Here is a 14,948-nt window from a genome sequence, read left to right on the forward strand (position 1 = left end):
AAAATATCACCTTTAATCTATTATAGATACATTTTAAAAATTGTTCTGAATATACTATTGTAAATGTGATTTTTAGATGAAGCAAAAACAATGAATATGTTCTGACCATGTTGTTGCTTAAAATTTGCCAATACTTTAACTATTCATCCCTGTTCTCATTAGCTAGTTTTTTTCATTTTTTCTTCACCCATTAATAACAATAAACCATTGAATACCTACAAGGATCAGATGTTTTAACACTTCACAGATCTTAATTCATTTGATCTTCAAACGATCCTATGAGAAAGTACTGCTACTATTATCATCACCATTGTTAGCACAAGAGGTGTGAAATGACATTCCCAGAACTATCCAACTAACAGGTGGGAGATCAAAGATTCAGACACACATATTCTGATCTAGATTTCAGCTGCTGAGACACTAATTTATAAACTGCGATTTTATTTTCCCCCTGTGACATGATTTTGTGATTGACTATATTCTCTCTGGACAACTTCCTTGACTTGGGTTTTAGTAAAATAACCAGCTAAAGGAATACTGTCTATCTCCATTTACTTTTGTTCTCAAGCCAGGTTATAAACATTATAAACTGTTGCATTCTATCTATAATAAGCCCTTTCTAAAATGTGTCCCATTGAGACTTCCCTGGTGGTCCAGTGGTTAAGATTCCATGCTTCCAATGCAGGATGCGCAAGTTTGATCCTTGGTCAGGGGAACTAAGATCCCACATGCCACATGGCCAAAAACAAAAGAAATTTTCTTCAACTGAATAAAAATGAAAATGCAACATATCAACTTGAAATATTTTAAAAATTAAATAAATAAAACGTGTCCCATTCATGATATTAATTTTATTGTTTATTCCACTGTTCCCTATGGTCTTGAGTTTTGCAGTTCTTACTGTAAACTAACATGCTTGCATACTTATGAAAGCCTTCAGGCCCTTGGTTTCTCCATTATGCAGGAAAGTGTTAAATAAGTACTAAGAATTTAAAACACAATATATAGGTGCAGACTATGTGTGAAGTCTGTTAATACTGTAGCTAATGAAATTAGGGTTTTTTTTCTAACTTACACCGAGTTCTCAGTATGATTTTTTAATGCCTTCATATTACAAATTCTTTTTTTTAAAAAAATTATATCTCATTATTATTCTCTAAAAAAATAGTTTGTCAGATTTTTGAAGCAATAATACTCTGATCTCATATGTTATCTGTTACTCTGATAACTAAATAAACCTTGAATGTGAAGAAAGGATCACTTTGATTTTACCCTAAGCAGAGGGAAAATAAGAATGGAAGAGCAAAGAGATTCTGATGCTTATTGGATTTGTTGTTTTGAGACTAAATTTCAATAGAGGTCAATCTTGCTTTATTCCACATGCAACTGTAACCTGATAAGATTTTCATCTCTTAAGTCAATAGTTCTCAAACCATGAGTCCCAGGCAAATAAAGAACTGTCTAAAGTTCATTGTGATCACTTGCTTCTTCATTGAACAGAAACAGAAAAGACGAAACGAACCAAGAGGTACTGGCCAAGATGAAAGGACATTAAATTTCCTTAAGGCTTGTAATTTTCGTGAGATTCCATCCAATGTTATTTTAAACCACACAAAGGATATTTCAATCCATTTACAAAATTATAGTTTTTAGGGTACATTTTTTCCCTATCAATAATATATTAAAATTATCATTTTTATATATACTGTAAGAAAATTATTACTGTTCCTTAAGACTGTTCTTTGGAATAATTTGTTGTTTAGTTGCTAAGTCATGTCTGACTTTTTTATGACCCACGGACTGAGCCCACATATCCATGGGATTTCCCAGGCAAGAACCCTGGAGCAGGAAAATAGACTGTATTTTTATATAAAGTAATCATTTTAATAGCTTTCATAGTTCCTAAATAACAATACTTTTAAAAAGTACTAACTTTTAAAAATAATTTAAGTATAGTTGCTGTACAATATAAGTTATTGGTGTACTATATAGTGATTCACAATTTTTAAATGTTATACTACATTTATAGTTGTTATAAAATATTAGCTGTATTCCCCATGTTTTAAACACATCCTTGTAGCTTATTTTATACCAATTGGTTTGTACCTCTTACTCCTCTACTCCTGTATTACCCCTCTCCCCCTTCCCACTCATAACCACTAGTTTGTTCTCTGTATCTATTAGTATGCTTTTTTTGGTTATATTCACTAGTTTGCTGTATTTTTTAGATTCCACATTTAAGTGATATCATATAGTATTTTTCCTCCTCTGTCCAAATTATTCCACTAAGCATAATGCTCTCCAAGTCCATCCATGTTGCAGCAAATGGCAAAATTTTATTCTTTTTTATGGCTGAGTAGTATTCCATTATATATATATATATATGTAAAATATCTGTATATATACACATCTTTACTGATTTGTCTATTGATGGACACTTAGGTTGCTTCTGTATCTCAGCAAACAATGCTGCTATTGAGGTGCATGTATCTTTTGAATTATGCTGAAGTACTCTGAGCACAGGTTTGAAAATAATTTCCAAACATAGAGCATTTCAGAAGTGAGTTAATTAAAAACAAAGAGCAAAGATAAAGTGGGCACTGTGAGCCCAGCAGGCCAACTTTCTGACAGACCAAGGAGAGTGGACAGTTTTCTTGGGTTAATAGCCAATTTTTATAGCCTCAAGACAAAGGAAATTCCTGCAGGAAAGTTGGTGTTAGGTGATTAGTTGGGGCACTAGAGGATGTTTACTGGAGTGGGTATCCTTACTTAATTGCGAGTCAGGAAGCATGTTAGTGATTATCAGGGGAGTTTTGCCAAGGTTACAAAGCGGCTCAATCAGCTTCAGAGATAACTTGATTCTGGGCTCTGCTTCAGAGGCCTTGGTGTAAGGCCTCATATGTATGACCCGGGGCAAGACTCAACCAATTAATGGGCTTTTCTTGTTTTTCATTTTTGTTCTTTCAAATATATACCCTAGAGTGGAACGACTGGGTCACATGGTATTTTCATTATTAGTATCTTAAGAAACTTGACACTGTTTTCCACAATGGCTGGAAAGCACAACTTAGATTACCACCAACAGTCTAGGAGGATTCCATTTTCTCCACGTCCTCACCAGACTTCGTATTTGTTATTTTGTATGGGGGCCATTCAAACAAGTAGGGAACGGCCAGTAGAGCCTACCTTCAGGAGCCCCACAGCGCTGGGGGAAGCGGAGACTTCTTTTCTCTTGTGTGTGCCGCTGCTAAGTTGCTTCAGTCGTGTCTGACTCTGTGCGACCCCACAGACGGCAGCCCACGAGGCTCCCCGGCTCCCCCGTCCCTGAGATTCTCCAGGCAAGAACACTGGAGTGGGTTGCCGTTTGCTTCTCCAGTGCATGAAAGTGAAAAGTGAAAGTGAAGATGCTCAATCGTGTACAACTCTTAGCGACCCCATGGACTGCAGCCTACCAGGCTCCTCCGTCCATGGGATGTAAATGCACACAAAATCTCATGTACATGGAGACTTAGGGCAAAAGTGGTAATCTGATAGCAGCAGGGGTCAGACCTACCTGTTGCAGCTTGTTCCAGAGACAAACACACAGGCAGCGGCCTCATTTCGGATCTCCTTGGAATGAAGACGGTGGGGCAGCCGCCATCTTGGGATCCTTCCTCTTGCTCATCAATGGTCAACACCTGGTCCTTCCCACCAATAATAGGCACCAGGGCTGGGAGCCTCAAGCCAAATAGCCAGCCTGGTGAAACAGAGCCTGGCTCAGCCAGCAGGAAGTTAAATTGAAAGTATTAGCTGCTCAGTTCAGTTCAGTCGCTCAGTTGTGTTCGACTCTCTGCGACCCCATGAACTGCAGCACGCCAGGCCTTCATGTTCATCACCAACTCCCGGAGTTTACTCAAACTCATGTCCATTGAGTTGACGATGCCATCGAACCATCTCATCCTCTGTCCTCCCCTTCTCCTCCCGCCTTCAATCTTTCCTAGCATCAGGGTCTTTTCAAATCTCTGTTCAACTCTTTGCGACCCGTGTTCTGTAGCCCGCCAGGTTCCTCTGTCCATGATATTCTCTAGGCAAGAATACTGAAGTGGGTTGCCATTCCCTTCTCTGCCTTCTCCGGGGATCTTCCCAACCCAGGGAACAAACCAGGGTCTCCTGCATTTCAGGCAGATTCTTTACCAGCTGAGCCACCAGGGAAGCCCCATCAGCAGAAGGGATGCCTAAATTCTACCAGAGCCCAAGTCTCCTACAGAAGGCCACTTCTCCAGGATTGAGAAAGGTAGCTAACTTACCAAGTACATAAACACACAATAAGAACTTAGGCCAAAATGAGGAGCAGAAGAACATGTCCCAGATGATGTGACAAGATAAAACCTCAGAAGAGCTAGGTGAAGAGATAAGCAATGGACTCAAGAAAGATACTAACTTCTAATATATTAAAACATATCTTTTTGAAATAAAATGTGTAATATATGTTATAAAATAATAGTTCCAACAATAAATGTATTTTTTAGTTCATAATGGCACAGAAAACACACAGGGTTTAATCAAAGAACAGGGAGATGTAGTACAAAAGCCTGTTATCAGGAGTAACAGTGTCTTAGTATTCACAGACAAGGGGTGAAAGTCACTCAGTCATGTCCGACCCTTTGTGACCACCATGGACTATACAGTCCATGGAATTCTCCAGGCCAGAATACTGGAGTGGGTAGCCTTTCCCTTCTCCAGCAGATCTTCCTGACCCAGGAATTGAACCGGGGTCTCCTCAATTGCAGGTAAATTCTTAAACAATCTGAGCTATCAGATACATTACTTATTTATATTTGGATTCATCAGAGGGCACAGAATTACATGAGATCACCATCATTTCAAAACATTTTTTATTATATGAGTTTCAGATTTACAGCGTTAAAATTCAATATCTATATGCACTACAAAGTGATGACCACCACAAGTCCAGTTACTGAATCAATGTATTAGATAATCAAAAATATTTTATCATACTGAAATGCAATATGTAATTCTAAATAGGGGCAGTCATATACATGTAAATGTTTAAGCTGATACTATTTACGGGTTCATAATGAGGCTGTGCAAAAGGAAAAGGTGTCACTTGTGATGGATAGTAAATTCATATTAGTGAAATACAAGAAAAAAAATCTTATCCTGGTGAGACTGATTATATTTGAAATATTGGGGTGACTATGAAATATGAGTTCTATAGCTGCTTTTGCAAGCTATATTATCCCTAATTTTGACTTTTTGTCTAACTGGGAAAATTAGAGCTTCTATTGTTTTTTAAAAAATTTTCTAGCAGTTTTCTATCAGACAAATAGGAGAATTTCATGCTAAATTTAAGTGCATACGATGACTGTTTATAAAAACAAGAAATTAAAACTCAATTCAGGAAAAAATATGTTTTTTTACCCGCTCTTTGACAGATTCCAGGATTTTGTTTTTGTCCACAAGCAAACTGCTTAGAAATAATTATATGATGATCTTAGAGATAACTGGATTCCTCCTTGGAACATTGTTTTATTCTTTTTTCCTATTGTTTAGTTATAAGCTCTGTGCCTGCAGGATTTTTAAAACTTGGTATTTTAATGATTGTGGATTAAAACCACAGCTATTTGGCACACACAGAAGGTTTAATGCATTGCAGGAGGTACCATCAGCAAGAACAGCAGGGGTGAGCTTTATTAAAGCAGTTGCGCCACCCTTTGTCTATAAAATTCAAGCTGTTCTTAAACATTAGGCATAGTGTAGGTTGCTTTCTAGAAGTGGAATTCTTTGCAGACTTTCACATTGCGAGTTCTTGCCCTGGGCATGTCAATGGATTTAAAACAAACAAAAGAAACAGGAGCAACAGCAACAATGAAAAAAGACCCTCTTATTGATTCTAACATTCTAATATTCTTTCTGTCTATGTTTTCCATTTCTAATAAACATATGTTGTTGCATTTAAATGCAAACAGTAAAATTATATTTTAAAATACATACTAACACATTGTGTGCTTTTGTTCTATATCACATTTTTTGATCCAAGTTTCATACAATTTTTTAGTTTTAGCTTACATCTGGTACTTTACATCCAATAACCCCATTTTGTCATAATTAAGCCTGCTTTTAGGAGATGTTTAAGATGTTGGATGATAGCATCAATAATAAATGGGTGGGACCCAGTGATTTTTGATAAGCTTTTAGACTGACCAGTTCTCAAAGACTGGTTGGGTCTTGAGTGTTCATTAGACTGAAATTATCCTGAATTTCTAGCTTTAGCTTTCTATATCTTAAAGATTCATGGCTTTAAAGAAGCAAGGTATTCTTGAACATTGTAAATTTTCTGGTGATGCTTTTGGGTGGGTATCTGGGGGGGAAAAAAAACAAGAAAATAGAAAATCAGAGAAAGAGGATTGATTGTGCCAAATCCACCTTTTTTTTTTTTTCTACCGTTATATACAGTTCATGGAGCACAAAAGAAAGAAGTGTCTGATTTGTCGTTGTGGATACCCCTTAGAAAGCATTGTGTATTCAAGGGTTGATTTTTGAATTTGCGTTAAAGCAGTTAAAAAAGAACTGGAGTCAAATGGTAGCACGAAGCACTTAAATAAAATTTAAAGAAGAATTTTACAATTCTTTAACTCACATTTAAGTTTTTGACTTCATAAAGCTGAAAGGTAAATTACCAATCCACATCTCTCCCAGCCTAACCAAAAGTAGATGAGACTGCAGCGTATTAGAAAATCCTTTGCCAAGAATAACTGGGGTTTGGAAACAGTCTCTCATCCTATTGCTAGAACAAAACAGCTACAACCTAACAGAACTGAGATGCAATGGGAGAGCTCAGCCTCAGGTTAGCAGATTCTGCCTAAAGTTTCCCCACTTCCTTGGTTCAAATATCTTAATCTGTACACTGGTCAAAGAGCAAGAGCTCTTCCGCTTCTTTTCTCTTGTCATTTACCTTATTTTCCTAGTTCTGATTTTTTTCCCCACCATTATTGGGACATCCCTGTAATCAACATAAACTTAAATTTGGTTCCAAGTAATGCTGCCTGAATGTTGAAAGATACATCATTTTACTTGCCAAGCCCTGAATTCTCATCTATCAAAGTGCTTCCTCTAAATGCCTGAAGTCAGCTTGCTTGAAATTAATTTACTTTTATTTTAGTTTCTCTTATCCTTTTGTTTGTTTTTTGTTTGTTTGTTTTGTTTTGTTTCCCTTTATTTTTATTAGTTAGAGGCTAATTACCTTACAATATTGTAGTGGTTTTTGCCATACATTGACATGAATCAGCCATGGATTTACATGTGTTCCCCATCCTGATCCCCCCTCCTGCTTCCCTCTCCATCCCATCCCTTTTGAATCTTAGTTTCCTTCCAGGACAGAAGAGGTCACCTGCCCTGCTGAGGTGTTTCTCTCTTCCTTTTGCTTACTTTTTCCTTGAGCCACCATCCCCCTGTGGATTTCAGTACCCTGTGTGGCTGACACCATGCCTACCAACAGGGAGCAACAGCAACTGTGGAATCTGGTTGTGATTATTTTCTTCTCCTGGAAGGATAGTGATCTTATGTTTGTGTCTTGTTATCAGTTAAAAAAAAAAAAAAAAAGTCTCTGCTGCTTAGTTGTATCTGAAGAACAAAACTGTATATGTATTTTATTCTTAGTCTCCCTAAGCAAAATCGAGTAATATGCTAACAACAATTGGATACTCAACATGACTCTTAGCTATAAAATGGTAGAGAATTAAGCCCCCTCCCTACAGTGAGCAGATAAGAAGGAATAGGGGAAAATATTACTGTTTGATTATTGATTTGCCATCCCAGGAAGGCTTATCACAGTATATCTTACCTTTTTACATGACACCTTGAGGACTGACAACAACTTCTGTATTTTCCTAGAAGAGCGGTTTTGGAAATTTTCCAGTGTTATCTGGACATAATTGAAAAAGAGTCCAGGTATTGAATCCAGCACTACCATATTCATTTAAAAGAATCTGGGAAGGGAGACAGGTGAGCAAAGTTACAATTTTCATGAATTCCTTTTGACATTAGCAGACTGTTCAAATGTACTGCCTTCTTTTCAGTCACAAAACTTTCCTCAAAGTATACAGAAGGAATAAATTCTTAACAGCAAAGAGAGTGGAAAGAAGTGATTACTATAGGATAAAACTTTTAAAAACTCTAGAAGATACAAATCAGAGGTTGCTGCATGAATGCTAATGAGGTGGGACCATGCAACTGTTGGTGACAACCCAGGAGAGGATTGAGTTTCTAAAATTAGCAGGTATATAAAGTGAAAGTTTGTCTGTGAATTAATTGCATTGCTCAGGGACAGTGACATTAGAATGAAATTGAACAGGAGCATACTAGTGATGGACAGTATTTACCTAATCAAAATATTAACATTATCCTCAAATCCAGAGCCAAAATATAGACACAGATTTAACTGTGTGATCAAGGATATAATATAATGTTAATTCCCTTGACAATGTAAACTTGAAAAAGGATAACGATGGTATATGAAAAGGGGGAAGAAAAGAGAAAGAATTTTAGAGACACTATTATTATCATATTCAAAATGAGGATGTCAATAAATACTTCAAAGTGATTAAAACAGTACATAGAAATGCAATTATACTTTTTAAAGTACCTGGCAAGCTCCAGGAGATGGTGAGGGCTAGGGAGGCCTGGTGTGCTGCCGTCGGTGGGGTCACAAAGAGTTGGACATGACTGGGCAGCTGAACAACAACAAAGCAAGAAATACCAATAAAATGATAATATAACTATCAAACACTGGGAAGATGAGAGAACAAGAAGAGAGGGGATAAAATGAGGTAAATTGTTAACTTTATAAGATGTAGTCAAGAAGTACTGCCTGAAGTTGATGAAATAAAAACTGACATAAAACAATGCTATCTACAAAGATGGGAGAAATCACGAAAAGAAACTAAAACACAGACTGTTAGAATGTTGCCTCAGGATAGGAACATTGGAGTTGGAAAGTGAAAGTTGCTCAGTCCTGTCCGACTCTTTGCGACCCCAAGGACTGTATAGTTCATAGAATTCTCTAGGCCAGAATACTGGAATGGGTAGCCTTTCCCTTCTCCAGGGGATCTTCCCAACCCAGGGATCGAATCCAGCTCTCCCGCATTGCAGGCAGATTCTTTACCAGCTGAGCCACAAGGGAAGCATCTTAAAGGCATGATCTTAACCACAAACTCTTTTAGAATATTTGGTTGATAGTTATTATATTTTTTATGACAAACTAAAAATGTCAGACTTAACTCCTAATTTAGGTATAACCCTAACATGTCTTCTTCCTAAGCCGCAGTTTTCTCAGGTCAAAATGAGATAATGAAATAAACTGGTTAGCATGAGGCCTCTTACCTAAACATAAAACATTTGTCATTAATATGATTCTTCTCTTTTTTAACATGTTCCTTTTGGGAATGGCAGGGTGGTTGGTAGAGAGGAAGAAATAAGTAATAAATGATGTGGTCATACATTCACATGGTAGTAACTAGTAAATTGGAACTCACTACTAGAAAGTAAATCCCAGATATTGGAAACCTGAGATCAGGAAAGTCTCATTCCTGATTTCTTGTGAAGACTTGTATAAAAATCTAAGCAGTCTGTTCTTAGACTTCTCTGCCTGCCATTAACACCATTGCAGAGTTTTGGTTGCCCCAGGCAGAGATATGAGCTGGAAGTAAACATTAACACAGTAGTCATAAAGGGTTATTGCACCTCCTTTTAATATCTAACCTGTGAAGCATTGAGAGGATTCAAGCCATTCTGATTCATTTCATATAATTTTTACACAGCCTACTAACAGGAAATGATATTCTCCATACTGCTTCAAATTTTAACTCAAAGTATTTTCTATTTATTAAAAAATAAACTTCCGTTTTTTTAATGCATTGTCCTATTTAAGTGTAGCAGGTTTTGATTGGAGATGACATTAATTATAAGTAAGGCTAATTTAGCAGATGGATAGTAATGAGATACACTGAATCATCAATCGAGAGAAAAATACACACTTACAGAAAAATGTGCTGACTATTCACTGGACATTTGTAGGTTGTATATCCAGTAGTTTAAATAATCAGATTTAGAATACTATTATCTTCATTAGGTAGTATCTCTTTATTAGGTAGTTATATATATATTAATATATAATGTGAGTTACGCTTATACATACGTCCCCCCTTATTTGCTGTTTTGCTTTCATGGCTTCAGTTACCCATGGTTAATTATGGTCTGAAAATATTAATTGAAAAGTTCCAGAAATAAACAGTTCATAAGTTTTAGATTGCAGGCCAGGCCATTTTGAATAGCATAATAGAATCTCATGCTACGCTGCTCCTCCCGCCTGCAGAATCATCCCTCTGTCCTATGTATCCTGCCCATTAGCCACTTAGCAGTCATTTCGGTTATCAGATCAGCTATTGTGCTTTATCAGTGCTTGTGTTCAAATAGCCCTTATTTTACTTAATAATGACCCCAAAGCACAAGAGTAGCAATGCTGGCAATTTAGACACACCAACAAAGCAGTAAAGTACTTCCTTTAAATGAAAAGCAGAAAGTTCTCTACTTAAAAAGGAAAACAAAATCATACTGAGGTAGCTAAGATCTGTGATAAGAACAAATCTATCTGTGAATTTGTGAAGAAGAAAAAAGAAATTCATGCTAGAAGATGGTGGAGCAGGAAAATCCTAGGCTTGCCTCCTCCCACAGACACACCAAAATTACAACTGCATGTAAGCAACTATCTCTGAGAATAACCTGAAGACTAGAAGAAAAGATATTTTGAAACTAAGGATAAAAATAAAAAGCCACACTGAGATGTTTAGGAGCAGTGGAAACGTGGTCTCGCTGGGACTCACACTCCTGGTACTGTGAACCACAGGCAGGAGGGATGCACAACCTCAGACGTCCTCCCTGAGGAATGAGGGCTCTGAATTCCACATCAGGCTCCCCAGCTCGGGGACCTGCACTGGGAAGATGAATCCCCATATGTCTGACTTTGAAAACCAGTAAGACTGGGAGAGCTGGCGGACTGTAGCAAATGCAGAATTTTTTCTGGAAGTTCACATGCAAAAACTCACTTGCTCCAATGACCAGTACAGAAGCAGTGGTAACAAAGTGCCTGGGTCATGCATGAATGGAAATTTTTCCACCTGAAAAAGAAGGAAATTTTGACACATACTACAACGTGAATGACATTAAGTACTAAGACATTATACTAAGTGATATAAATCATTCACAAAAGGATAGATACCACATGATTCTACATAATAAAGTGCCTGAAATAATCAAATTCGTAGAGATGATTCAAGAAGAGTGGTGGTCAGGGGCTGGTGAAGGGAGAGTGACATTTTATTGTTTAATGATTATGAAGTTTCAGTTTGGGAAGTTCAGGAGCTGGATGGTGATGATGGTTGCACAATAATATAAATGTGCTTAATGTCACTGAATTAGACACTCAAGTTTTGAAAATAGTACATTATATGTTATGTGCATGGATGTGTGTTAGTTGCTCAGTTGTGTCCAACTCTTTGAAACCCCATGGACTCTAACCCACCAGGCTCCTCTGTCCTTGGAATTTTCCAGGCAAGAATACTGGAGTGGGTATAGCCTTTCCCTTCTCCAGGGGAATCGTCCCAACTCAGAAATCAAACCCTGGTCTCCTGCATTACAGGCAGATTCTTTACTGTCTGAGCCACCAGGCAAGCCCCATGTTATATATAGTTATGTATAAGTATTTTATCATAATTTTAAAAATTAAATTAAATTGAAAATAAAGTATTTAGAGCATATCTAACCATTATAAGTGTGAAATCAAAGGAATTTTTCTAAAAAGATTATTTCTTTAAAACACAATATTTTAATTATTGAGGGGGGAGGATTTACTATGGGTCATGATAGTCATCAATATTATAGTTAGCACAAAATGGAAAATATGTTGCAGAACATACGAAAAGGAGCTAAAATGGACTTTTCAGAGGTGATTTTTATTTTTTAATGTTTTGCAATTATTGGTATATAAATCATTAAAACTGAGGGCGAGATATTAAAAATGCACAATCCAAAAAATAAATTTTAGATAGAAAGGCATAGCAAAAGCTCAATCTAGTACATACATTTATAACTCTCAGATCTCCAAATTTTTAGAATGAACATTTATATATTTTCTCTCTGCTGGGACTCAGCCTGAGATGCTCTAGGACATTAAAACTTCCTTTCTTTCCTGAACACTCCTCTGTTTTATAATCAAAAAATTTGTTCTGCTATATAGCATGTAAAATTTTCTAACATACATCAGGATAAAACAAAGTTAGAACATAGTAATCTGCCACCTTTCTTTTCTAGTACATTACAACATCTCCTGAAACAAATGATCAAACTTAATCTCGCACATCTAAGCATGGGTGAGCCACAGTTCTGTGTAATCAACTTTGTTGAGGTATAAGTTGCACTATACAAATTGAACACATCTTGAGGGGATAGTTCAAGAGTTTTGTCAAATGTACACACCTTATAACCACCAACATAATCAAGATACAGGAGATTTCTATTCTTCCCAAATGTTCCCCCTACCCTGCCTGGTTAATTCTAACCTTCTCTGTGGGCTCAGTTCAGTTCAGTCGCTCGGTCGTGTCCGACTCTTTGCGACCGCATGAATCGCAGCACCCTAGGCCTCCCTGTCCATCACCAACTCCCAGAGTTTACTCAAACTCATGTCCGTTAATGGTGATGCCGTCACCTCTCATCCTCTGCCGTCCCCTTCTCCTCCTGCCCCCAATCCCTCCCAGCATCAGGGTCTTTTCCAATGAGTCAACTCTTCGCATGAGGTGGCCAAAGTACTGGAGTTTCAGCTTCAGCATCAGTCCTTCCAATGAACACCCAGGACTGATCTCCTTTAGGATGGACTGGTTGGATCTCATGGCGGTCCAAGGGACTCTCAAGAATCTTCTCCAGCACCATAGTTCAAAAGCATCAATTTTTTGGCACTCAGCTTTCTTCACAGTCCAACTCTCACATCCATACATGAGCACTGGAAAAACTATAGCCTTGACTAGATGGACCAAAGTTTGTTGGCAAAGTAATGTCTCTGCTTTTTAATATGCTATCTAGGTTGGTCATAACTTTCCTTCCAAGGAGTAAGTGTCTTTTAGTTTCATGGCTGCAATCACCATCTGCAGTGATTTTGGAGTCCCCCAAAATAAAGTCTGACACTGTTTCCACTGTTTCCCCATCTATGTGCATGAAGTGATGGGACCAGATGCCATGATCTTAGTTTTCTGAATGTTGAGCTTTAAGCCAACTTTTTCACTCTCCTCTTTCACTTTCATCAAGAGGCTTTTTAGTTTCTCTTCGCTTTCTGCCATAAGGGTGGTGTCATCTGCATATCTGAGGTTATTGCTATTTCTCCGAGAAATCTTGATTCCAGCTTGTGCTTCTTCCAGCCCAGCGTTTCTCATGATGTACTCTGCATATAAGTTAAATAAGCAGGGTGACAATATACAGCCTTGACGTACTCCTTTTTCTGTTAGGAACCAGTCTGTTGTTCCATGTCCAGTTCTAACTGTTGCTTCCTGGCTGCATACAGGTTTCTCAAGAGGCAGGTCAGGTGGTCTGGTATTCCCATCTCCTTCAGAATTTTCCACAGTTTTTTGTGATCCACACAAAAACTATGTCAAAGGCTTTGGCATAGTCAATAGAGCAGAAATAGATGTTTTTCTGGAACTCTCTTGCTTTTTCAATGATCCAGCGGATGTTGCCTGACAACCACCAAATCTCCTTTTTATTACCATAGATTTAGTTTTTCAAATACTTCAGGTGTGAGAGTGTACAATATGTTCTGTTTAGTGTCTGAGCTCCTAAGAGTAAAGAATTTTCAGGAAGAAGAGATGTGGCAGGAGGAAGTCAGGGATACTTGGACCAGAAGGACTTGACTTGCTAGTCTGAAGATGGATGGGCTCCACATGACATCAGAGCAGATGGCTTTAAAGAGCTGAGAGACTCCAGTGCCGTCATACGACAAGGAAATGAGGGTGTCAGCCCAACAGCCTCAAGAGCTGAATGGTGTCAATGATACAAATGAGCTCAGAAGCAGACTCTCCATCAGGCAACAGCCCAAGGAGCCAACGCCTTGATTTTTTCCTTGTGTGGCCAAGAGTAGAGGAATCAGTAACATTCCCCTGAGCTTCTGACCTGCACACCTCTAAGCTAACCTGTTTATAAACCCAAAAGCTTGTGGTAATTTGTTATAGCAACAGTAGAAAACAAGTGTGATATGTAAAGCAAAAAGAAGAGAAATAATAATTGTAAGAGTATTTAAAATAGGAGAGGATAAAAAAAGATACTAAAAAGTAGAAAAGCAAGCCTCTTTGAAAACACTCACAAAAGAGAAACAAAGTGAGACTGATTTAGAAAACAAGAAGCCCACATAATTTTAGAAACATGAGAATAACAATGCTAAAGATTTAGACTAATAAATATTAATATCTAAAGTTACTCAATATTATTATATTCAAGACAGGGCGATTTGGGCATAAGTTTAGAAAAAACAATCATTGGAACAAAATAGAGTCTGTAAATAGACACAAACATTTACACTGACATGTTTAATGACCCAAAAAAGTACCGCAAGTTGGTGAAGAAACAATAGTCCTTACCAAAAAATGGTGCTCAGTCAGTTAAATATCTATTTAGAAAAAGAAAAAAGAAAGTATAGCAAAACTTTGAGCATTACCTCCAACCACGCATAAAAATTAATTAGAGATGGATCTTAGGTCTAAATGTTAAAGATTTTAAGAAGTAGCCACAAGAAGAAAATCCATGACCTTGGGCTAATAATTATTTTTCTTAAACAAGAAACAGGAAGTATTAACCATAAAAGGAAAAATTTTTAATAATTTTTGTTCATCAAATGTTAAAATAAGAGAATA

The 14,948-nt window shown here is 37.3% G+C and overlaps 1 long non-coding RNA gene across 1 annotated transcript in view; it reads right to left on the minus strand.

Annotated features, from left to right (window-relative positions):
• The window catches only part of LOC122688546, a 153,933-nt gene extending 150,288 nt beyond the window's left edge, over positions 1-3,645 (minus strand). The window contains exon 1 of the long non-coding RNA XR_006339498.1: positions 3,554-3,645. This is a non-coding gene — a long non-coding RNA (uncharacterized LOC122688546). The remainder of the gene's footprint in view (positions 1-3,553) is intronic.
• Between the last annotated feature and the right edge of the window lie 11,303 nt (positions 3,646-14,948).

This window comes from Cervus elaphus, chromosome 33 (assembly GCF_910594005.1).
Source record: "Cervus elaphus chromosome 33, mCerEla1.1, whole genome shotgun sequence".
NCBI classification, from domain to species: domain Eukaryota; kingdom Metazoa; phylum Chordata; class Mammalia; order Artiodactyla; family Cervidae; genus Cervus; species Cervus elaphus.